The sequence below is a fragment of the Gallus gallus genome, chromosome 1 (assembly GCF_016699485.2).
Source record: "Gallus gallus isolate bGalGal1 chromosome 1, bGalGal1.mat.broiler.GRCg7b, whole genome shotgun sequence".
In the NCBI taxonomy this organism is placed as follows: Eukaryota; Metazoa; Chordata; class Aves; order Galliformes; family Phasianidae; genus Gallus; species Gallus gallus.
The window spans coordinates 101,313,746-101,338,727 of NC_052532.1; the positions used below are offsets into that span (position 1 = coordinate 101,313,746).

The 24,982-nt window shown below is 38.3% G+C and overlaps 3 long non-coding RNA genes across 3 annotated transcripts in view; 2 read left to right on the top strand and 1 right to left on the bottom strand.

Annotated features, from left to right (window-relative positions):
- Nucleotides 1–24,982, top strand: part of LOC112530572 — a 153,212-nt gene that overhangs the window by 59,721 nt on the left and 68,509 nt on the right. The gene's annotated exons all lie outside the window — the stretch shown is intronic.
- LOC101748073 lies at nucleotides 12,734–13,837 on the bottom strand. The gene is made up of 3 exons (XR_001470241.3): nucleotides 13,700–13,837; nucleotides 13,047–13,354; nucleotides 12,734–12,930 (listed from the first exon to the last, which is right to left on the bottom strand). It is a non-coding gene; the product is annotated as an uncharacterized LOC101748073 (long non-coding RNA).
- LOC121109145 lies at nucleotides 13,821–16,872 on the top strand. The gene is made up of 3 exons (XR_005849638.1): nucleotides 13,821–13,977; nucleotides 15,485–15,574; nucleotides 15,971–16,872. It is a non-coding gene; the product is annotated as an uncharacterized LOC121109145 (long non-coding RNA).

Consider the following 24,982-nt stretch of genomic DNA (forward strand, 5'->3'; position numbering starts at 1 on the left):
TCGTAGCCCATAAAGTGGTTGAGAGGCATATTTCAGTGACAGAATATAAGAAGAGGCTACTGTCAGCTCCTGCTTGAGTCACGACTTCCATGCCGTAAAGGAGATGCTGAAAGGCCTGCTACTGCTGGTAAAGTATTTTTGATCTTGTTTGTTCTGGGAAAGATTACTCACTTTTATCAGTTACAGGTTTGTGGGTGTTGCTAAGACAAGTCAGGAAGAGAGAATATGGTGACATTTGTTGAACTGTAATTGCAATAATATGCTAGAAATCTGTTTTTATTGCATCTCATCAGCCTTCCAAATGAAAAGTGGAGGAGGATGAACTACTATCAATATGTTCTGCTGTTGGTCTTTGCTTTAGTCATGGCTAAATGGCCACGTGTAAAAAAATGCCCATCAATGAGGAAAGTCATTCCCTCCAGAATGAAAATTTATTTTCTCTTTGTGTCTTTTAGATGTCTTAGACAAGCTAAATGTTTATTCAATTCTATTGTGACTTAGACAGTACCTAAATATTAATATAAAATATGTAGGCCCTTCTTGATTCTCTCTTAAATGTTCAAGCTTACTTTTCAGAATGATGATGCAGTGGATACTCTACTTACAAGACATGACCAGGGACAGTCTTTTAATATGGAAAAATTATGTCCGAATATTTTTATTCCTTCTTTGTGACTACTTTGTTGTCACATTGTTATGAAAAGAAAAAAATACAGAACAGACCTGGTGTAGAAGGATCTGTGTAGCAAAGAAGTTATTCAAAAGTGCTGTTTGGATAGTGTGCAAATAAAGCAAAATTTCATCAGTTTAATATAATTTTTGACTCTTATCAAGATTTTAAAAGAAGACAGGAAAGAAAATCTCCTAGGTCTTGAATAGAAACCTTGCTGACATGAAGTGTAGAATCTTGGATACTTGGTGTGGTATTACAAGGGTATATTATGCTTGAATCTGACAAACACAAGCTTATTATTGTTGTAGTTATTATTATTATTATTATTTTAAATGCAGAGTACATTTATTGAGTAGTAATACACTTTTTTCATTTAAAAAAATATTACGGTGATTAAGTTTCTTTTACTGCAATTAATAACAATGACTAACATAAAGTGTAATTGCACATTTTTTTTTTGATGAAACAAAGCACAAAGAATAAGGAATAAAAACAAATGTGATTGTCAGAAATGGATAATAGAGGAACTGTAATAGAAGGAAGGAATTCAGTTAAACTGTGTACTTTAAAACACATGACTAATAGATGGGAGAGAGATACATCAGTTATATGAAGGTCGATCAATAATTGGTCTTTACAAAGAGGAATAAGAAACAAGTGTGTGCCGTTAATGAGAAGGAATTAAATACAGTCAAGAAGTCAAAAGCGTACATCATAAAATATGAATAGTGAGACTGAATGATGAAACAAATCAAAATTCTATTCAAGATGAAGTCCTGTGGTCTCACTAATGGAGACTCCATAGCTTCATCAAGAAAGAGGAATAACCTTTCTGAAGAAATAAAAGTACTTTCCTTTGAAAGTATAAAATGAATAGCTCTTTACAATTCAGAACAAATTCTTGTTTGTGAACCAACAAAGTTATTTGTTATTTGTTGCTTAAACGTGCAATGATGATGTATCATGGTTTTATCAGTATTCCACATCACAACATCATGAAGTGTACTGAGAGTTAAGGAGCAAATGCTTTAGTTCCGGGTACCTGTCTGGAAGAGAAGAAGGACTACGGTCCCCAAGAGCCTTTTCGAGTACTGTTATCATTCCTGCTCAAGGGAACAGATATAAGGGTGCAGGTCATCTGTCTTGTCCCTCTTCTCGTCTCGCCGTGTTCCCTGTCGGATTGGCTCGCTACTCCTGCTCCCGACTGCACGCAAGGCTTCAGTATTAGTGTAAGGCCTTTGGCTCTTGGACAATCTTTCTCTCAATTATTGTTGATTTATATTGTATTATAGTGTGTTATCTTACATTCCGATACTATATTTAGTAAATTAGTTTGTTTCTCCTCAGATCGTTGCCACTGTCTTTAATTATTTTGGGGTCCCCTGTTTTCTTTCCTGGAGGTGTGGATTTTGTGAAATCCCTCTGCCCCACTAGTCATGGAACCGGGCCGGACCAGCCCTTAAACCGTCAACATGATGAATATAGAATGTAGTTAGAATTTTGAACAACTGTAATTGATGAAGTAAAATGCCATTAGTTTAAAAAACAAACAAACAAACAAACAAACAAACAAATCAAGACTAACAGATGAAAAAAGTCCAGTGCAGATATTGACAATGATGGCATTTTTTGTTTCACTGGTTGTTCATACCAGCATCCAGGAACTGAAAACTTAAGACAAAACTCAAGGCATACAACATCAACTTTTAAGTTTTTATCTTTATAGAGGAGCAAAAGGGAGCAATGAGAAAATAACAGTTTTTATACATATCAATAAATTAAGTTATTGGAAAAAGAAAAAAAAAGTTTTGAGGAAGAGAAATACTCCTTATTGGGAGTAGCAGTCTCAGAGTTTTTTTTTTAATTGAAAAACATGGTGTACACTTAAAATCTTACAATTGCTATAGTCACACATGAGTTGGAGGGTTAAGTCCTTATAAGATACATCTAACTTGTGTAGTTTTGATATTTGTTAAACAGTCACTTCTCCTTCAGTCAGTCCTCTGCTTTTGCCTTCAAGTCCTGATTGTTTCAGTATTATCTGTCTGATGCAGCCCTGTATTAGGGAAACTTTGGAAACTGTTGGTTCCATCCAGGGTCTTCTTTGAAAGGAAATCTTCATAGAGGTCTGAAAAAGTTACTGCTCTCAGCTGAGAATCCCCACTGTGTAAGGACACTGTGCCTGTCCTATGCTTCTGAGGCTCAAAGGTGTTTTTTTTTTGTTTGTTTTTTTGGTTTTTTTTGCTATTGACAATTTGAAAGCAGAATGTGATATTTTCATGAGCTTAATGAAGTTTTACATTGAGAATGATACATATAATTAGTAACTGAATGAGGTAAGTTCACAAGATTTCCTCATTAAGGGCATACACAATTGAGTTTTTGTCTGTCTTCCTGTGCTTTTTTTTTTTTTTTTTTTTTTTTTTTTTTTTTTTTCCCCAACAAACTAGTTAGAGGGAAGGGGAAAAGGACAAGAACAGCAGGATTTCATCCAAAGCTCACTGTAATTGATGAATCATATGCAACTTTTGAATTCTACATTTAGCTTGCCATTTTTGGGTGTTCAGATTTTGTTATTTGATGTTATTTGACCATGGAAATTTTTAGAAATATCATTAGTAACTCATTAAAAAACTTATAAGTTAATCTTACAAATAACATACTCTGGATAATTCGTGTAGCCTTCCCAAAATGCTGGTGTGCTTCATTGCACCATCTTTGCAGCAATAATCATTCTACAGAAGAATCATTCTACTTCTTTACCTGGAACAGTGTGTTATTTTCTGTTTCAGTGCAAGCATGCACAACCTGGCTTGTGTTATAATTGACTCAGTTTCTTTTCCCCTCTTTTTAGTATTTAAACTTTATAAAGTCCTTATCTGTCAGCATTTACCTTTCTTCAGGTACTGTAGAAAGTTCGGTAATCAAGAGTGGCTGATATCTGGAAGAAGTTGAGGGATAGAAACCCTTACCTGCCCTGTACACCTGCTACAAGCTCTTAAATGTTCTTGCTTTTTCATCTTTTAGAATAAGAGTACTTTACCTACTCAAAAATAGAAAGATCCACATTCTTTTTTTTTTTTTTTTTTTTGATGCTATTCCTCTCCTATATACCAATCTGTAAGAATATCTATTAAGTATTTCAATATTCAAGATGGATATTAATTATTTTCATTTTTTGAGGTTTGAGATTTATGAAAATTCCTGCACTGACACTTTTGAACCTGAAATTGCCTTTTCCTTTTTCTTTCTTTTCCCCAATTAGCATGTTCCATGGTGCTGAGAGAAGTTATTAAAATCAATCAGCTGAGTATGGCACAAGTACTGTATGAGAATATTTCCTACTGTGCCTCATCACTTCTGAGTACTTCAATAACTGGTATCACTTGCAATAGTAACATTGATGATATGGATGCCTATCCACTAGATGGTGGACTAAGAAGTATAAATCACAGTATGAGAGCTCATAATAATAGAAATTAACTTCTGAACTGAACTTGAGACAGTATCTTGCAAAAGATGCCCAAATCTCTCTCTCTCTCTCTCTCTCTCTCTTTTTTTTTTTTTTTTTTTTTTTTTCCCGGGGAAATTTCTTTAAATCAAGGCTATCATGATATTCTCCTTCTTTTTCAGTATTACCTTACCATGTTTGATCCTTGTTTTAATTTTTACAGAATGTGTCTGAATAGGAGGCAGAATATGTATGTAGAACATCAAACAAAAAGGGGTACTCAGGGTCTGGTGAGGCACTGGAAGAAGTTGCCCAGAGGTGGATGCTCTGCCTCTGGAGACATTCAAGGTCAAACTGGACGGACCTTTGAACAACCTGATCTAGCTGTAGGTGACCCTGTTCATTGGCAGGGAGTTGGTCTAGATGACCTTTAAGGGTCCTTTCCAACGCTAAGGATTCTGTGATCCTAATTTAAAAATGTACTTTCAATTTGCATTAATGATATATATTCACATAAGTTATGGAGAGCGTTTAGGATTAGCTTGAAATTCAAATTTAAAAAATATAATGTTTTTGGAAGCAATATCACCTTTGGTAGAGAGAAGGACAGGGTATGTGAAAATGGAGGGAAAAAAAGCAAGAAGGTCTTCTGTGCATTTGATTTTGTGGCACTACGGCATTATCAATAGATTATTTTCCTTTTATTGATAGCTATTTTAATTAAAAAAAAAACAACACAACACATTGTTCAACTCATAAACACATTTTTTATTCTGTTTGAAAGTAATTTTTGCTAGTATCAGTAGAATGAAATAGTATATATTTGGGTATAATAATCATTGTTCTATTTTGCTGAATCTCACTTCTAATGGTGGGTTAGCTCAATCAATTTTTAATGGGCAACTACCAGATAAATTGACACATTTCATCTTCAAACTGTATCTATTTAAAAATCTGGTAACATTTTTTGTGATTATGCAATTATGACTATTACCAGAAAAAAAAAAAAAAAATAAGAAGAAGAAGAAAGGGAAGATAAATAAACCACCACAGAAAGTTAGAAGATTAATTTTTTTTTGCCCCAGATTTACACATCATCTGCAGGTGGCACGTGTTTAAATGTGTTATCAGATCAAAAGGACTGGTTAAAAAAATCATGTGATTCTTAGATGAGGGATATTCTATAGATGGGGCTAGAATCTAGAATTTGCTATGAAAGTAATATTGCATGAGGAAAAGCATTTCTGAATTATAAGCTTGCCAAAAATCTTCTAATGAGTAGGGAAGGTCATACTGCACATGAGATCATGACTAGCTTTTCTGTGTGTTGAAAATTCTAACAGAGGTGAGCAGCTAAGGCACTACACTACTTCTATGTTCAAGAAGTTTCTAAAATGAAAGCTGTTCCACTATTTCTGCATGCTGCTTTATGTATTTTGATAGTGAAACTGGTTATATGCTAAGGGAACACCCTTCTGCGCCTATTACAACAAGATAATTGTTGTAGAAGGAGGTATTCCTAACAGTGTACTGGAAGAAAACAGTGGTTACCTGTAGCTATTTCATTCTTTAGAAATCAGTCTGGGCAAGAAAATATTGCTGGGAGGGAGTAGGGACAAGGAGAAGGGACATACGGAAGCTAATATGATGATTAAACTATCAAATATTGCTGAGAGGCATTAATAATTATCACTCTACTTTCTTTTTATTTGGTAATAAGCTCCTTATCAGTGTGATAGGTAGGATCAGAAAATATACTATTTATGTGCATGCTTGAGTGGATGACTGCATGCATAAGAATTACTTTTTTTCCTAAAGCATTCATAAACTGAGATCCAATTTGAGATTTTATATTACATAAACGCATGATTATATTGGGCAAGATTGAACTTAGAACATGTTTTGCTGTATTACCTTAGTGCTATAACTAATACGATGAATGTTAACTACCTAAAGAGAAATGTTAAGGTGATATTTTTTTTCCCAAAGGTCTTCATCTTGACCAACCGATTGTACTCAATTTAAGAAATACAGTTTAAGCAACATATACTTCAAAGGTTTTACAATATATATTACCTTATACTTTTAAATGTACCTTCACTTTTGTCAGGTTCTAGCTGTCAGGAGGAGGAATGAAGACTTGTTCATGAAACAAAAATTTCCTTAAGCACATACTGCTACATAATGCAGTAAATGTGCTGTGTTTTACAATGGGCAATAATTGTAATGTCTTTGAGCTGAAAAGTGTGCTGAAATGCACTACTTACTGCCTTTTGTTTTTAATTTGGTTTCTAACTACAAATCTCTGAGGACTCTGGCAATCAAATTCAGACAAAAGAAAAGTAGATAGGAGTGAAAAAAAGATTTATTTTGACAAGTAGTTTGCTGAAAAATGTAAGTTTCAATTGACAGAGAATTTACAATTTCTATGTTGAATATGCCATTTGATTTTTGCACTGCTGACAAAGCAATACTAGAGCATTTTCCCAAGTTATCATTGGTTACTGCTTATCCTGAGTATCAAGGGTTTCAGGAGTATCAAGGGCACAGATTTTTCTTTTCCTTCTTAAAAGATGTTAATTTTAGAAGTTATAGTGGATACAGAGATGGCTTCCGTGATGTAAATAGCTAAGTATTTACTTGAGAGAATGTCATGATAACATCCTCTTGACCTACATAATACATGCTCCATTGACTATATTCTGCCTTGCATTATAAATTTATTTAAGGAAGCACACTGATCAACTGTTTTTCAAAATGGATTGAAGTTACATCTTAAGAATTTTTACCAGTGTCTGTTGCCATTATCAGCATCAGTAAACTTGTATTCTTTTATTTCAGCAATTGGTACATTAAAAGTAATTTTTCCAGATAAAGCAAGATTTATTTGTCAGAACATACACATTCCTAGGAGATGAGAAGTTCTGGGTAGGAGCTGCTTCCCCACTTACTGTTGCATTGAATAGTTAAGCTGAACAGGATGATGGTTTAATAAAAACTTTTGTCGAAATTCCTTGTAGTATTTTGGTTAGGAGGAAGTGAAAGATGTGACATTATATTTTCTCCAAAAGTGGGGATAGCTGAACCTAAGTTACTGGATAAAAGGAAGTATAGCCTTTCTCCCCAGTTGATACCGAAATGCCGTCTAGCTCACTTTTAATTTGGTATATATCCTCTAAGCTGAAATTTCTAAACAGAAGGGAGGAAATTTTTTCTTTTGTAATTTTGGTAATTTTTTGAGAGGTTGGTAATATGTGGAGCTGGCAAATCAAAGCTAATTATTACTCCCTCCTTCAATTAATTAACTGAACTGGTGGAAAGTAATTTACTTGAACTGTGACAAAATGAGGGATGTATCCTCTTTTCACCTGGAATAACCTGTTTTGTCATTTTTTTCTACATACATACTGATAATGATTACAAGGGCTGTAATAAAGGTTACAATGTAGTGGTAGCAGTAATCATTCTTTCCCTGTAAAAAGCCAACACCAGGAGTTCTTGTAGTACTTGGCCTTTTTATAGCAGCTCTGCAATGGGTGAGCTGGTGGGCGAGCTGGCATGGAGGGTGACTTGAACCTCTGCTGATTTTGCTGGCATATCTCACTCCAGTCTCCTTTATTTTCCTAGCTGGGAGGGATAGTGTCTTAGTCAACTGCTTTAGGAATCTTCTAGGAAGGAATGGAGACAGAAACTTTTTTTCTGTTCAAGACAGTCATGTTAATGTGCTTTTCAGCATTTCCAAGATGATAATTTGCTCTCTCTCTTGCTTCAGCTGCTGCTTCTAGGCTTTTGCCTGCAGCTTTTAGATCTCCAAAATATATCAGATAATATTACCTAAACAATCTGGTGCTGTAGTGATGCTGATTATTCCTTGACTTGCACCATCTTGGATTTTAAATAGGAAAACAGATGGAGAAATGTATTTCCCCTTCATTTCTTAGTATATGCATTTTGCCTGCAGTTATGCTCAAGTATGCCTGTTGGAGAGCAAGTGCAACAGTGGCTACTGGTATGCACAGCTGCTCAGGATGTTCTCCTGCAACCACCTTGGGCAAGGATGATGCTGTGAATCAAAGGGGACTCAGATATGTATTTTAGGTACAGATTTCAAGCAAGGCAACAAATTCACTAGGCTACATTATCAATGTGAACAAAACTGTTTATTCCCTTACACCATGGCATCATAGATGACACAGTTAATTTATTTTTATAGAATACAGGAGCTTAGCAATCTTTAAAAGATATTATGGGTTAATGCCAGTACAGCCTTTTGTCATGGTTTTGTAACTTCGCTATTGGTATTCCACATCATAACATCATGGACAAAAGAGAAGAACTACGTATCCCAGAGGACCTCACAGTCAGAGAAGGAAGACACATCACGGAAGATACGTCATCTGGTTGCGCGCGGTGCTTCTTCACTTTCGCTTGCTGCCGGGAGAGGAGTGGGTGTGCTTTCCAAGCCGGGCGCCTTCATCAAGTAAGGCTTTCGGTTTCGGAAACTCTCTCACTCTCTCTCTCTCTCTCTCTCTCTCTCTATCGCTCTTTCGCTCTCTCTCCCTCATTCCATTTGGTTTATTATACTTACTCCCAATTAGATTGTATTGTATCGTGTCATCCTGCATCTCAACATCATAGTTAGTAAAATAAGTTCTCCTTCTTAGATTGTTGCCACCGCTTCGTTTTTCCCGGGAAGTGAAGGGGGAGGGGGGCCCACAAGCCTACCGGCCCCCTGTCACGGGCACAGATCTATCTAGGTAACTCCGTGACACCTTTCTACTCCACTACTGAATAAAGAAAAATTAAAAATTGTCTCACATTCTTTGTCTTTCCAGGGCCTTTCCTGAAAGAATTTTCTAGAGCATGGAAGACTGGCATTCTAAAATGCAATAAGTCAAAAATATTGGTATTGAAGAACTATATGTATCAAAAGCTGCTGAAAATAACTTCTAAAGACATGGATAATTTTAGTCTATCTTGCTCAAATAGAAACACTGCATGCACTTTTTTTGTGCAGTAACATTTAAAGTACACATTAAAAAAGTTGAACAAAAAGTTCAATATCAGCAAAGGCAACAGAAGCTGACTATTTCTTCTATTTCAGTTAGCCACATGAATAAATTCAATTATTAAACCCTCTCATTCTGTATATTTTCCTTCTAGAGCAATCACCACATTTATTCCTTACCATTACACAGTGCTTTTTCTGTAACCCACTTGAAGGTTATAGACCCAGCATTTGCCTAAAAGATGGAAAAATCCTTCTGATGTATGCTGTATTTTTCTGTCCTTTATGTACCTATTATAGACTTCTTTGATGAGGCTTTTTGTTCAGTATCAGTGACCATATGATTCTGTGGGTATAACCTCATTTGACACTTGATCCATTGACTCAAAATAAGTTTAGAAAAATGATACTCATAAGAAAACTCATTGAATTCAGAATGTGACATGTTCACACACATGATTATGTACATAAGAATCCTAAAATAGTGACTGCGCTACAATACATGTGAAATTTGAGTATATTTTTTCCCCATGATATTGGGAAGATAAATATAAAGCATCTAGACTGCAGCAGATCCTGTGGAAAGAACAGAATGAGTGAAAAGTGTGTGCGAGGTTCATCTAATGCACTTAGGAAAGAAAGGGACTTGTCGGTTTGTCTGTGCTGGTTTTTTTTTTTGTTTTTTTTTTTCCTGGTTTATGGCGATATACTGTTTTTTAATTTTAGACTCTGAGTATCTTCTCCATCTCTCTTAAATGCATATATGCAGATATGTGAATACACAGGCAAATTGGTGAGTTTGTACTTGTCAACCTAACTGAGTATTGAAGCTTGATAAATCATTGTTCAGAGAATATCTTATGGTTATTTTCCTGTTTTTGAGTCCAGTAAATTTCCATAAAATGCTTCAAATCTACTGAAGCAAACCTTGGAAATAAGGGGTGCTATATGCAGACATATTTTTCTGATACTGATTTGAAAGTTTTTCATTGCAAACTCAGTTTACTTTCTCATTTTAAAAGGACGTTTGATAGAGGGATTAAATTATCTTCAAGTGAGAATGAGCAGAAAATCAAGAAAACTCATCTAGCAGAAGTCAAATGCTTTTCACTGTGTTGCAGCTGCTCAGAATTTTCCTTGAATCTACTCAGCCTCCATATTTTTTCATTCTGCAATTTTTATATAAATAATTTTAAAGTAACTAATCTTTGGTATTCAGAATCTCAACATATCTTTTACATCCTGAAAGATATCTTTTCAGAGCATTTAAAATTTGAAGCTTAATGAAATAGATATTAAAGTGAAAAGAACTCATCCACTCTTTTCTTCCTTAAAGAGCCTCTTGGGGGATACTTTGTACTTCACTTTCTCGTTTCAGAGCCACCTGAGATAAAAACAGGGGATGCATATGAAAAGGAGGAAGAAACTCCCATGTCCTATGTAATGTGTGTACCTTTGGAATAGTTCACCTCACCTGTCAGTTATTAAGGGAGTATACTGTACCAGTAATAAAACTTGCAGGAAAAATACTTATTTCACAATATAGTTCAGACTACAGTCTTGCAGTGTATTAATTTGTACAGACAAAGTTAATGAAGTGTTAGTTTGCTAGCATGCTTAGCACATTTTCTTCCTTATAAGGAAGAAAACATCCATGTGTTGAGGAGTACAGAATTTACAGTCTTAGCATCAAAGGCTATTTTTTTTTTTTTTTAATGCTATGTTATTTTTTCTGTTACTTTTCAGAACTGAGAGACTGTCTTTTATTTAAATAACTGTAAGATCTTATTATGTCTTGTTGCTAGAGCTGGTTGAACAACTGATTACATGAAATTCCATGTAATCCATTGAGAGGGGAGAAACATCAATATTACTAAAAAGGTATGTACACAGATAAGAATGCTTACCAATTCTACCTTGCAAAAAAGTGCAAACTAATTATGAGAATGTGTGGGATGAGAAGAGAGAGGAAGGAAGTTTTTCTAATATGGTGTTAATTATTTTTTTCTTTCTCCTTTAATACTTTTTAGACAGTAGAGTAAGAGAGAGGCCTACTTAAGCAGCCTGCCAGTTAATGTTTGAGGTTAGATCTATCTCCAGCCATAAAAAAGTAACCATTCAATAGTAATTCTACTGTTAACAAAACCTCTATTATTTTAGGAAGATAACCAAGATGACACATGGCTTTAATTTTTCTTCTGTGATTTACCCAAATTACTTACTAGGTCTAATTTTCTCTGGCATAGAGACTGTGTATGTTAAGATAGCACTGTAAAGATGATAGTTTAATATCTTAATTTTTCTGGTCAAGAACATTTTTAGATCACTGAATATTTTGTAAATGTCAGTGAAAACTCCAAATATTTCTGATGATTTGAAGGAATTTGGTAGTTACTTTGCCTATTTTCAACAAGAATATATTTTATTCTTTATTTCATATAGATTCAGGTTGAAATCTCAGTAATTTCAGCAGGAGAATTATCTTTGTCTAAACAGGAATTTATATTACGTATTTTATGTAATATAATACATATATTGCACATATGTAATATAAAATTTATCTCAAAATACATATTTTAGGATATGTAAGTAGAACTAATTCTACTTCCTCACTGCTATCGCTTTTCTGAGTATTATGAATACAATTTATTAGGCTGTATGAAAACATTACTTTAAAATTCAGTGCTTGTCTGAACACAACCAGATGGATTTTAGTATTAAGTACATGCCTAAAATACCCTATTTATGTAGCCTGGACTTTGAGTTCTATCTGAATCTTTCACCAAGCAGGGGAAAAGAAGTTAGTGATCTTATTCAAGCCCCAGAACAAAGCTGTTTGCTTTTGTGCATTTGTGTGTGAGAAAGATAGGAATTCAACTGAAGTAAGAATATTCAAAGGAATCATTTGGAGCCTAGTTGGTCTATCTATGCCTTTGAAAAGTTGTCTAACTTGATTAAAAACTAGCCTTGCCAAGTATTTTGTTTTTCTTACTTCCTCTGTTATGTGTTTACATCTAAAGAAACCATTTTCAGGACTTCATGGATGCAAAAACACATTTCTCAGGGTATGAATATTTTTTTAAAGGAAAACAAATTTCATTTTTTATTGTGTTATCTACTTCCAACCTGGGGGATAGATTCCTTTGTTACGACTTTTAAACTGACCTCAGTATTTATCTTTTTAAAGAATAATAACTGTGCCATATTTCAAATGCTTAAAACAATTACTGACAAAGAACACAAAGCTTCAAGGAGGCCTGTAAGGTGATGAGAAAGGCTAAGGCCCTCTTGGAATTAAATCTTGCAAAGGAAGTAAAGGATAAAAAGGAAGAGATTTTTTTAAAGTATATCAGCAGTAAAAGGAAGACTAGGGAAAACGCAGGTCTGCTACTAAATGAGGGAGGTGTTCTGGTCAGGGGATGCTGAGAAGGAAGAGATGAAGAATGCCTTCTCTGCTCAGTCTTTAATGCTAACACTAGCCCTCAGGAATCCCAGACCCTGGAGTTAAGAGAGAGAGTCAGGGGAAGGGAAGACTTTCCTTTGGTTAAGCAGGAAATGGTCAGAGAGCTTTGAGTTAAAATCAGTGCACACAAATCCATGGCCTGGTTGGAATGCATCCACATGTACTGAAGGAGCTGACTGAGGTGATAGTTGAACCACTCTCTATCATCTTTGAAAGGTCTTGGCAAATAGAAGAGATGCCTGAATACTCAAGGACAGCCAGTGTCACTTCAATCTTCAGAAAGGGCAAGAAGAAGGAGGTGGGAAACTGGAGGCCAGTCAGCCTCACCTCTGACTCTGAAAAGGTAGAGAAACAACTTGTCCTGGATACCTTCTCCATACAATTGGAAGAGAAGAAGGTTATCAGGAGTAATCAACATGGATTCACCAAGGGGAAATCATGCTTGACCAACCTGGTAGCTTTCTATGATGTCATCACTGGGTGGATAGATATCTGTTGAGCAGTAGATGACGTGCACCTTGTGACCTTGTTGTATCTCTGGCAAGGCATTTGAAACTGTTGCCAACATCATCCTTGTTATGAAGCTTAGAAAGTGCAGGATGGATAAGTGGACAGTGAGGTGGATTGAAAACTGGCTGGCTGGCAGAGCTCAGAGGGTTGTCATCAGTGGCACAATCTGGTTGTAGCCCTGTAATCAGTGGTGTTCCCCAAGGATCGGTGCTGGGTCTGGTGTTGTTCATCGTCTTCATCAACAGTGACCTTCATGAAGGGATAGAGTGCACCCTCAGCAAGTTTGCTGATGATAGAAAGCTGGGAGGAATGGCTGACACACCAGAAGGCTCTGCTACCATTCAGCAAGACTTGGATAGGCTGGAGAGATGGGCAGGAGGAACCTGATGAGGTTTAACAAGAGCAAGTGCCGAGCCCTATAGCTGGGGAGAAATAACACTATGCGTCAGTACAGGTTGGGGGATGACCTGCTGGAGAGGAGCTCTGCAGAGAAGGACCTGGGGGACAACAGGTTGGCCATGAGCCAGCAGCGTGCCCTTATGGCCGAGAAGGCCAATGGGCCAATATTTTATTTTATTTTTTTTGGCAAGGTACCTGGCTCTGGAGCGGACGTATTCTGTGCCGAAGCAGGGAAGGGCCTCGGCTGGCTGAGAGACAGCCCCATCAGGCAGCAGCTGCCAGGCACCATTGTCCTCTGTGTGGCCGCAGTGTTATGATGTCACTGAGGCGGAGCAGGAGTGGCACCAACAGCATGGGCAGGTGGTGCAATACAGTATTTTGGGCAGCATCCTGGGCAGCCCCCATCCGGACCTGCATTGGTTCCCCACGTGCCGCTACATAACACGTTTGAGACTCTGGAACCTGAGGGAGAGGTGAGTGAGGATGCAGTGGAAGGTCCACCCGCGATGTTGTCAAGGGCAAGACGGTCGACTCCACCGCTCCAGACTGCCCCAGCCAGGAAGGACAGAGGGTGATTGCCATAGGCGGTTCCTGCTGAGAGCAGCAGAGGGCGCTGTGTACCGGCCGTACCGCAGGGAAGTGTGCTGCCTGCCTGGGCCGGATCAGGGGTATTTCTGGGGTCTGATTCACCCCTCTCTGATCATTGTCCTTCACTGGTAGTTCAGGCCAGTAGCCATGAAGTCACTGAGAGAAGCCTGAGGACCATCAGAAAGGACTTCAGGGGACTGGGGCAGTTAGAGGGTGCAGTGGGCATACAGGTTGTGTTTTCCTCTATCCCTGCAGTGGCAGGGAGGGATACTGGGAGGAGCGAGAAAGCCCACCTCGTAAACATGTGGCTGAGAGGCTGGTGAAAATGCAAGAATTTTGGTTATTTTGCCCATGGAGTGGTTTACTCAGCACCTGGCCTGATGGCTGTGGGTGGGTCTCAGCTGTCTCAAAGGGGGGAATGGATCCTTGCCCAGGAGCTGGCAGGGCTCACTGAGAGGTTTTCAGACTGGGTATGGAGAGGGAAAGGAATAAAACCAGGTCTGCTCCTAGGGAGTGATAACAGGATTAGGGGTGAGGCAAAGGACTGAAGTGCAGCTGAAGTGCATCTACACCAGTGCTCACAGCATGGGCAATAAACAGGAGGAACTGGAAGCCATTGTGAGGGAGGCAAACTATGACTTAGTTGCCATTATGGAAACATGGTGGGATTGCTACCACAGCTGGAGTGTGGCGGTGGATGGCTATAAGATCTTCAGAAGGGACATGCAAGGAAGGAGGGGTGGTGGCGTGGCTCTCTGCGTTAGTGCTTTGATGTTGTTGAACTTGGATATGGGAATTATAAGGTTGAGCTTCTGTGGATAAGGATCAGGGGGAGGGCCAAAAAGGCAGGCATCCTGGTGGGGGTCTGTTATAGACTGCCCAACCAGCATGAGGAAACAGATGGGGTGTTCTGTGAACAGCTGGCAGAAGTTGCCAATCACCAACCCTTGTTCTCATGGGGGACTTCAACTTCCCTGATATTTGTTGGAAATACAATGCAGCACGGAAAAAAACAACACTCTAGGAGGTTTCTGGAGTGTATGGAAGATAGCTTCCTGACACAACTGGTAAGAGAGTCTACCAGGGGAGGTGTCCCCCTAGACCTGCTGTTCATAAACAGAGAAGAACTGGTGGGAGATGTGAAGGTTGGGAGCTGTCTTGGACTGAGTCACCACGAATTGGTGGAGTTCTTGATTCTTGGTGAAGTTGGGAGGGGAGCAGCATAACTGCTACCTTGGACTTCTGGAGGGCAGACTTTGAAATGTTCAGGATTCTGGCAGGGAGAGTCCCTTGGGATTCAGTCCTGAAGGGTAAAGGGATCCCGAATGGCTGGTCACTCCTGAAGCAGGAAGTCTTAAGACTACAGGAGTAGGCTATACCTCTGTTTCACAGGAAGAAGACTGGTGTGGATGAACACAGAGCTCTTCCTGAGGCTTGAGGAGAAAATTTTCCTTCCACAGAAGAAGGGACAGGAAGCTTGAGGTGAGTACAAAGAAGTTGTTAGGATGTGCAGGGAGAAAATTAGTAAGGGAAATGACCAAATACGTTAACAGTAAGAGGAGAGCTAAGAAGAATCTTCATCCTTTACTGGATGCGACAGGGAACATGACCCGTGAGGATAAGGAAAAGACTGAGTTTATCAATGCCTTCTTTACATCTGTCTTTAAAAGTCAGACCAGTTATCCTCAGGACACTTTACCCGCTGACGTGAAAGTCTTGGATGGGGAGCAGAATAAATCCCCCATGATTCAGGTGGAAACAGAGACCTGCTAGTCCACCTGGACTTCCACAAGTCCCCGGGGCCAGATGGAATCCACCTGAAGGTGCTGAGGGAGCTGATGAAGATGATTACCAAGCTGCTTTCCCATCTTTTGTCAGCATTCCTTGTCAACTGAAGAGGTTCCAGAGGGTTGGAGGCTTGCCAGTATGACTTCCATGTACAGGAAAAGTCATGAAGAAGATCTGGAGAACTGCAGGCCTGTCAGCCTGACCCCAGTGCCGGAAAGGTTATGGAGCAGGTCATCTTGATGGAGATCACATAGCATGTGCAGGACAACCCGGCCATCAAGCCTTACCCGACATGGGTTCATGAAAGGCAGGTCCTACTTGACCAACCTAATCTCCTTCTATGAGTGACCTGCTTGGTGCATGAGGGAAAGGCTGTTGACTTAGTCTACCTAGACATCATCAAAGCCTTCAGTACTATCTCCCACAGTATTCTTCTGGAGAAGCTACAGCCCATGGCTTGGACAGGTACACTGGATAGATAGGCCTAGAGAGTGGTGGTGAATGGAGTCACATCTAGCTGGTGACCGGTCACAAGTGGTGTTCCTCAGGCTGTTGGTACTGGGGCCTATCTTATTCAGTATCTTTATTGATGACCTGGACAAGGGTGTTGAGTGCACCCTCAGTAAGTTTGGAGATGAGACCAAGCTGGGAGGAAGTGTTGATCTGTCTGGGGGTAGGAAGGCCCTATGGAGCAATCTGGGCAGGCTGGATTGCTGAGCTGAGGCTAACGGGAATAAGTTCAACAAGGCCAAGTTCTGGATCTTGCACTTTGGCCACAACGACCCCAGACACCACTGTCAGCTTGGGGCAGAGTGTCTGGAAGACTGTGTGGAAGATATGGATCTGGGTGTGCTGGTTGATGCTCGGCTGAACATGAGCCAGCCGTGTTCCCAGGTGGTCAGGAATGCTAATGGCATCCTGGCTTGTATCAGAAATAGCGTTGTCAGCAGAGGCAGGGAAGTGATCATCCCTCTGTACTCAGCCCTGGTGAGACTGTGCCTCGAGTACTGTGTTCAGTTTTGGGCCCTTCACTACAAGAAAGACATTGAGGTCTTGGAGTGTGTTCAGAGAAGGGCAACAAAGCTAGTGATGGATCTGGAGCACAGGCTTTATAAGGAGCAGCTGAAGGAGCTGGGATTGTTTAGTCTGGAGAAGAGGAGGCTCAGGGGAGACCTTATTGCTCTCTACAACTACCTGAAGGGAGGTTGTGGTGAGCTGGGGATTGGCCTCTTCTCCCATGTAACCAGCAATAGGACTAGAGAGAATGGCTTCAAGTTGCACCATGGGAGATTGAGGTTGGATATTAGGAAATACTACTCTGAAAGGGTGGTCAGGCACTGGAATGGGCTGCCCAGGGAGGTGCTGGAGTCACTGACGCTGGAGGTGCCCAAGAAACATTTAGATGTTGTACTGAGGGACATGGTTTAGTGTGAAATATTGTTGATAGGTGGACAGTTGGACTGGATGATCTTGTAGGTCTTTTCTAATCTTGGTGATTCTAACATTCAGTTATTCTACGATCTGTAAATGGAGATGGGAGGTAGATGGATGAGGCCAGACTCTTTTTGGTTGTGTACAGTGATAGGACATGTTGGTGAAGATGTAACTGTGGGTGAGACAAAGTGGTTTTTGGACCATCGCTCACAACCTTACTTTATTCAGCATGTTTGCTCTCACTCTTCTCTGCCTGGCTGTATTTCTCAAAGCAATGCACCAGCAGACAAACTAGAGGGAGTGGTTGTTGTTCCTGATCAATTTGCCCAGGCACACTTATCTCATGACTTTTACCACCAAAATGCAAAAGCACTGCAGCATGCTTTTCAGCTAACCATGGACAAGGCCAGACAAATTACACAATCCTGCCCAGACTGTCAAACTACAGTACCAGCCTCCTCCATAGCTATCAATCCCTGAGGATTGACCTCCTTATAAATTTGGCAGACAGATGTTACACACTTGCCAGAATTTGGAAAGCTCTGCTATATTAACGTTTCCATTGATACCTTTTCTACCTTTATTTTTGCGTCAAGATCGTGGGTGTCAAGACTTTGATGGTATGTGTTGTATGAATTTATCAGATCATTCAGAATCAATACACAAGAGTGTTCAAGATTTACAGAACAGGGTCAAAAAACTGCAGGTTGACGATGGGTGGAATATATTTGGGGTTCTTTTTAGGGGTCTTGCAGGATGGATAAAGAATTTGCTAAAAACAAGGTTAGTTTGTCTCATTGCTTTTCTTTGTGTTCTGATTTGTGTTCCATGCTTATTGCAGTGTATACAGAAAATGATACAAAATGCTATGAACCGTACTTTTTTTATTAATAAAGAAGGGGAAGATGTGGGTGAAGATGTAGCTGTGGGTGAGTCACCATGGGGCTCAACAAACTCCATGGTAGGCCTTGTAGCTATGAAACCTTGGGAGTCAGCAAACTAGAACTAAGAACAAACTCTGTGGTAGAAGAATAACAGGATGTTCTGTTTACACTGTTCTGGTGATATGCAGTTAATCTTGTCACATTTAGGGAGGTTGAGAAACCTATTGTCATTGCTGTTGCTTGGTATAATCTTAAACCAATGAACTGCTAGTGGGAGGTTACCGCTTGCTAGTCGAGGATATATAAGATGTATGTTGAGCACAATAAAGGATTATTCTTACGCCATGATAACCAAGAGAGCTCTCATTTGGGTTGCGTGGTGACAGGACAAGGGGCAGTGGTCTAAAGCTTGAACATAGGAAGTTTCATGCAAACATATAGAGGAACTTCTTTACAGTTAGGATGATGGAGCATGGGAACACGTTGCCCAGAGAAGCTGTGGAGTCTCCTTGTATGGAGAGACTCATCTAGATGTCTACATGTGCAACTGATAGTAGGGAATCTACTTTGGCAGGAAAGTGGACTTGATGATATCTTGAGGTCCCTTGCAGCCCCTGCAATTCTCTGATTCTGTAAGGCCAGTCGTAGACCTTGTACAAGATGGTCATAGTTACCTTAGACCTGAATTAAGCAGGAAAAACATATGGCTAAGATTTTCAGTGTTATTCGTGACATACATCCTGACTGAGCTCTGGTCTAGGTTTTATGTATAATCTTGAACAAGGTGCTACTTTGAAGAGTTTAGTAAGAGAATTGTATGAAATCAAGAGATTTGTGGTAGAGACACCTGTGAATTATGTGCTGAGTAGTTGATTCAAGGGTAGTCAGCAAAGCAGCTTTGGAGGAGAGCAGCAGGTAGCAATTTACTCACTAGACTTCATGTTTAAATTGTTGTGTGTGGTAGAGTGCCTGTCTTTCAAAAGAGTGACTTTCTGAAAGACCATACATTTTTGTTTTCTTATGTGGGAAAGATTGATTAGCCTAGATGGCATATGAAGTGAATTTCAGCATAAGATTAAAAAAAAAAAAAATAGGAGGCAGTAATGACATGGTTCCTTTTCTATTTCCATGATGTTCAGCCATTATTCAGGTTTTTAATTCTACAGCAAGGAAAACTTAATTTAACTGTGGTGTAGTGAATAGTGACTGGTTTACAGGTTAGGGCAAATTCTGTCTTCCTCTACATTAAATCAGAACTGTGTCTCATTTATTAGATCAGTTGATGCATTTGGAAATTCTTTGAGGGAACAGAGAAAGTTAAGGACAACAAGAGATGAAATGTTATTTGTTGCCATTAAAATTTTCTGACTAATCTTTAGACTCCTTCCACTTATATAATGAGTTGCTTTCATTGTAGTCCATTTTGTAAGTTTGTGAAATTCTGGCTTATATAATAGATTGCATATATAGACTTATATAATAGACTGCACTGTAGCTATGCAGTCTGGAAGTTTTGGTACATCTGTCCACTGGAGACCTTCAGGGAATTCAGAATAAGCCCTTTTCCAGGCTTGTGGGTACTGCTCAGCATGAAAGACGAAATGATCAGGAGCGCTGAGCAACGTGGAGTCTTCAGCAGGTCACAGCTGCATTACTAGAGAGAAAAAATAAAAATGAAATTTTCTTGGGTTTTGCTGAATGTTACTGAAACCATACTATCTCTTACCTTTAGTGATTCAACATGTTTTTTGAGAAGGTGGAGAAGAATGTATAACATGGGTGTCCAACCTTCTGGTTCACCTGGGCCACACTGAGTGAAGATGGTGTGGTTGTTACTGAGTGATGAATATGTGCCTGGAGCCAGGTCAGGCACTCAGCAAGGAAGATCCGCTGTCATTGTGGTGTGGGTACAGGAACTAGGGGTTATTAGTAGCTGTCCTAGGCTGCATGCCTGATGCAGAGTATTATTTTTGGCAGGCTGTGTGTGGAGTTATGGCAACACAACATGTTCCATATAATTGGATTGCTCACTTAAGCATATTTCTGAAGGAGGAATGGTTTAAGGAATTCATCTACAGTTAAGTAGTGATTTTTGTTGTTGTTATTGTAGAACTTTTGATAATCTGTCAACTCAATTCACATTCCCTGTTACTGTGAAAGTCAAAGAACTGGTAACTTCAGTCCAATAAAGTAAATCTACTTGAAAAGAACCATCCTATATGAAGAAGATCAGAGAGTCTTCTGAGTTACGAAAACAGTCTTTCATTTAAGCAACCACAAAGTAATAAGTAATTCCACCAAGTATCAAGAAAATAAAATTTCTTCAGGTGTCCTTTAATCGTGCAATGCTAAGCCCTCAGTTCTTCCCAAGGAAACAGCCATATTCGCTGCTTGAGATGTTGCTCCTCATCCTAAAGTGGAAATCTTTGTGCTGAGAATTGAGCCCTTGAGCTCAATCCCATCTTGCATCCATTTATCTCAGCAGGCAGGATCAGCTGTCTTTCTAGCTTGTTAGAGTCCTCTCTGCTCTGCCAAAGGTGCATCGCACAGTACTTTTTCCCTTCCTAATCATATAATTCAAAGATGATCCTCTCTGGCAGTGGAAAGGTTATATTGTACTATGGGTAATGAATATCAAATGAAACTGCCTCTATCCATTCAGTTAGTAAGATGAATAAGATACTTCATAACTTCAGCTGCAGCCTTTAGGCAAAATAAGCTATGCTTTGAGTAAATGCTCATACTTGGCTTCAAACACAGCTCATGTTACGTGTTATTCATTAAACAATCAATTTACTGTACATAAGAAAGAAGTTAATTTTAAACACATGTAATATTTGCAAAAAAAAGACTCCAATTTAAACTTATAATTTTCAGATTCTGCTGTTGGTTTTCAGTATTTAAGGAAAAACTGCCAGTGGACATTATAGAAATAAAGGGAAAACCACCTGTAGATGAGCTCTGTCATTACCACTCTCTCTCTCATCTAATTCATCTAATTCAGTTCACTCCTGGTATATTTGTTTGCTTCACTATTCTTTTTTTTTTTTTTTTTTTTTTTAATTGAATTCTGATTGGCCTGAGGAGAAAATGAGATCTCACTTTGTAAGCAGGTAAACTCGGTAACTCTCTGAGATTCTGCGATCTAAAAGAGTTCAAGTTCTTTCTTTATTGATTCTTATAGTTGTTAAAAGTTATGGGGCTAATTATGAGTGTGAGGTATGGTAGATATTACCACATGGTATCAAATGATTTTGAACTTTGTTATCTGGTTTTTAAACCAGTACACTCAGTGATTTCCCAGAAGATTAAAATAGTTCAGTTAATTCTCTTACATTAGTTCTTTAATGTCTGCTGTGAGTCCAATATGTATTGGACTTTGTCATATGTTCTAAGTATTGAAATTGGTTTGGCCTGATGGGTAATTATTAACTAAATAAAAGTAGTGTAGATAATGCATTTGTAACTATTTGGATATAAAAGCCATTATTTGAAATTGTTCCAGAGTTGTTTTGTAAATGAAACATTTGTGAATACAGTTATTCCTCTTAAACTCAGAATTGCCACAGTGAACTTGATGACTGTCTGTCTAGCCTAATGACTTGTTCCCAGCAATATTCCATAGCAGATGCTAAGTAAAGCTTGTTAAACAGAATAAGTCAGAGGAGTCCTTCCTCTTCAGTTTTGAGCAATGAGCAGATGAATGACTTTATTAGCCAGAGTCTCCATCGAACCACTGCATTCAGTGGTTTGAATTGATATCTCTGTCATGAATTTATCTCATCCTTTTATAAATTCATTTGTACATTGTGTCTCTTGTGAGTTTTACTGTCTAATCACATTTTGTGTGGAGAATGTAATTCCTTCTGATGATTTTGAATTGCGGACTGGCAGTATTATGAGTTTCCTCTTCTACGCTGTGAAAAATAAGGAATAGCTGCTATTATTTGGCTCTCCCTATATCTGCCATGATGTTCCAGATAACTTTTCAGTGACTTCACAGTTTTCCCCCTTCCCCCAAAGCTAAAGGATTGCAGTCTGTTGAATTATTCCTAAGTACAAAGACTGTTATATCTGTCCATTCTGTTACCTTTCTCTGTTCTTTTATTCCATTCTGTACTTACTTAGTCAATTTTGGGAGGGAATGGCCAAAACTAGCACTGATGGCAATGGATGTTATGCTCCATGGATTTCCACATTACTACAGTCAAGTCCTCAGTTATTCTTCTTGTAGCTCCTTGCCTCTTTCTCTCATTCTTGACCTCAGCTGAACACTCACTACATTGAAAAGGATGAGAAACTTATTTTTTTTTCTTTAGCAGTTAAATTGCTTCTTATATGGTCAAGTTTGATGAAACTTTGTTAACATTCAGAGACAGGCCTTGTGTCAAGGCAGTGTAACGCTTAAAGGCTTCTCAGCAAGTAGTGCTGTATCTCTTATTCCAAAGGGAAAGATTAAAAACAGAGAGGCAAAAGTGAATATAAATTTTTTAAAAGCAGCTCTGCAGAATTTGACCTTCATTGTGGTTTATTAATGTTCAGTGATATGGGACTTGAAGACAGACGTGCTAAAATTTATCGAGAACCTTTACTATTTTGGGCTGGGATATGAGGCAACAGACTAAATTAAAACAAAAACACAACAAAAACAAACAAAACCCATAGTTTACACATATATATATGTAAAAATTCTTCCTGTATAATTTGCTGTTCTGTACAGCAAGTGTTATGCTTCCTTTGGTCACTGGAGGCCAATGGATTCTGACAGTGGCACACTCACATGTTTCCACATAATGGAAAAGACTGGCATAATTGTAACCATAGTAGGGCAAAATACTAGTTCTGCTAAATATTATATTTTAATTGCATGGCCAACAGGTTCTGTTCCATCAGAACTGACTTTTGTTTTCAAAGGGAAAGGAAGAAGAAAGATGGAAAAGAACAATTCTGTTGCCTCTCATTATTCTCTTTTAGTAGGGGTACACAGCTCTAGCCTCTTTCTTAAAGGTAGGACTTCAAAAAATTTGAAAGTTGTTAGATTTTATCAAAGAAGCATAGGGATTGCATAAATATCCAAAGCATAATTTTGATTTATTAATTTTAACATGCATTCAGCTAAATGCTCTGTCCTAAAAATAATCTAGAAGATAGAGTATCAGAGAGAGAAAAAAAAGTTTTTATTTCATTTCTGATGTTGCCTTACTACTGTGTTTTGTTTGTTGGTTTGTTTATTTTTTATTTTTAGGAAGATGAGGGGAGATATGGGATAGAATGTGATATTAGGGTTACCTATAGAGAAATGCAAGAAAGTTATAAATATATACAGCAGAACAGATTTTTTTTCATGTACTCTTTGTCTTCATGCACTGATCCTTGAATTGAACCTTTAAGTGCAAACAAAGTTGAAAAACTATGTCCTTTTCAAGGTCTTCCTATATGTTCCCGCAACTTCTATTTAGTGTATCATGGGGTTGCTCTTTCCTGCTGAAAGATCTTCAGTTAGGATGTTTCAGATCTTACCACTTATTAGAAATAAATATAATTTTTAAACACTACTTCAGAGATGAGGATCTCTCTTTTGGTCAGGGGTGTGACTTCAGAGAGGCATGAAAGAAGCCAGTTCAAGAATTTAATTATCTTGGTTACAGGCTTGAAAGGTTTCACATGAACCACAGCATGTCCTGGAAACACTGGAAGCTCTTTCCAGAGTAGAACATATGGAACTGTAAGTATTTGTAATTCAGAAACTGGAGGGACAGCCAAGGAGACTTAATTTCTGGTAAATTACTTGCAGGAAAGAAATTCTCAAATGTTAACATTAGAGTTTAAAGATGAAATGTGTTTGTACAGAAACCAAGTGTTGTTAATGGCTTAGTAATTACTTTCCATTCTGAAATCTGAAGTGCTGGTATGTAGTGCATCATGAACTTTATTGTTATTACTAAATTATTAGGGTATATAATTATGAAAAGTATATGTAAAGTCATCAGAATTTAAGAGAGACTCTTTTATTACTACCTCATTAGAACACCACAAAGAAGCATCCTCAAATGAGAAGGATGTGACTGGGGACAAACAGGAACAGGCTCATTAATCTCTTTTAAACAAGCTAACAAAGACTTTATGTCTGATAAATTTGTTTGTCTGTGAAACTACAGCTGTTTAAAATCATAATTCTTCATTTGAAAAGAAATTACCTGTGGTAAACTGCTAAATAAAGTCAAATACAGGTATAATGACTAGGCTTTTTCCCTACTCCTTTCAGCAACATAGCTTCACTTCCGTCTCTTCCAGAAAGCAACTTACAATTTAACGATTACAGAAAGTCAGAAGGATTAGTTAATGGAGGAAATAAATCAGCAACGTTATTAGAGCATGAGATCAAGAATATTGAATGTAAAACAGAACCCCTATATTATGTTTAGCTCAACTGAATGGACTTACCAGAGTCAATGGAAAAATGGGCATAAATAATCCTTTTCCAGAATTAAGTCATCAAACAACTGTTTTATTGTGTCTAAACATAATGGTAACATAGAAAAACCAGTTGTATCATAGCGTTTACAGTTCCTTTGTTATTTTGTTGATGTTTAACTTAGCTTATTAAAGCTGGTTAAATCTGTCTGTCCAGTCTTATTCACAAAATGTCCTAAGCCTTTGCTTATGTTTGTCTTTAGATATGAGGTGAGCTGGATTTGCCCCCTTTAGCAAGGGGTATAGATCAAGCTGTGATTTTGTCTTGATTCCATTGCTACGAATTTCTATTTCTTGTATGCAACTTGTC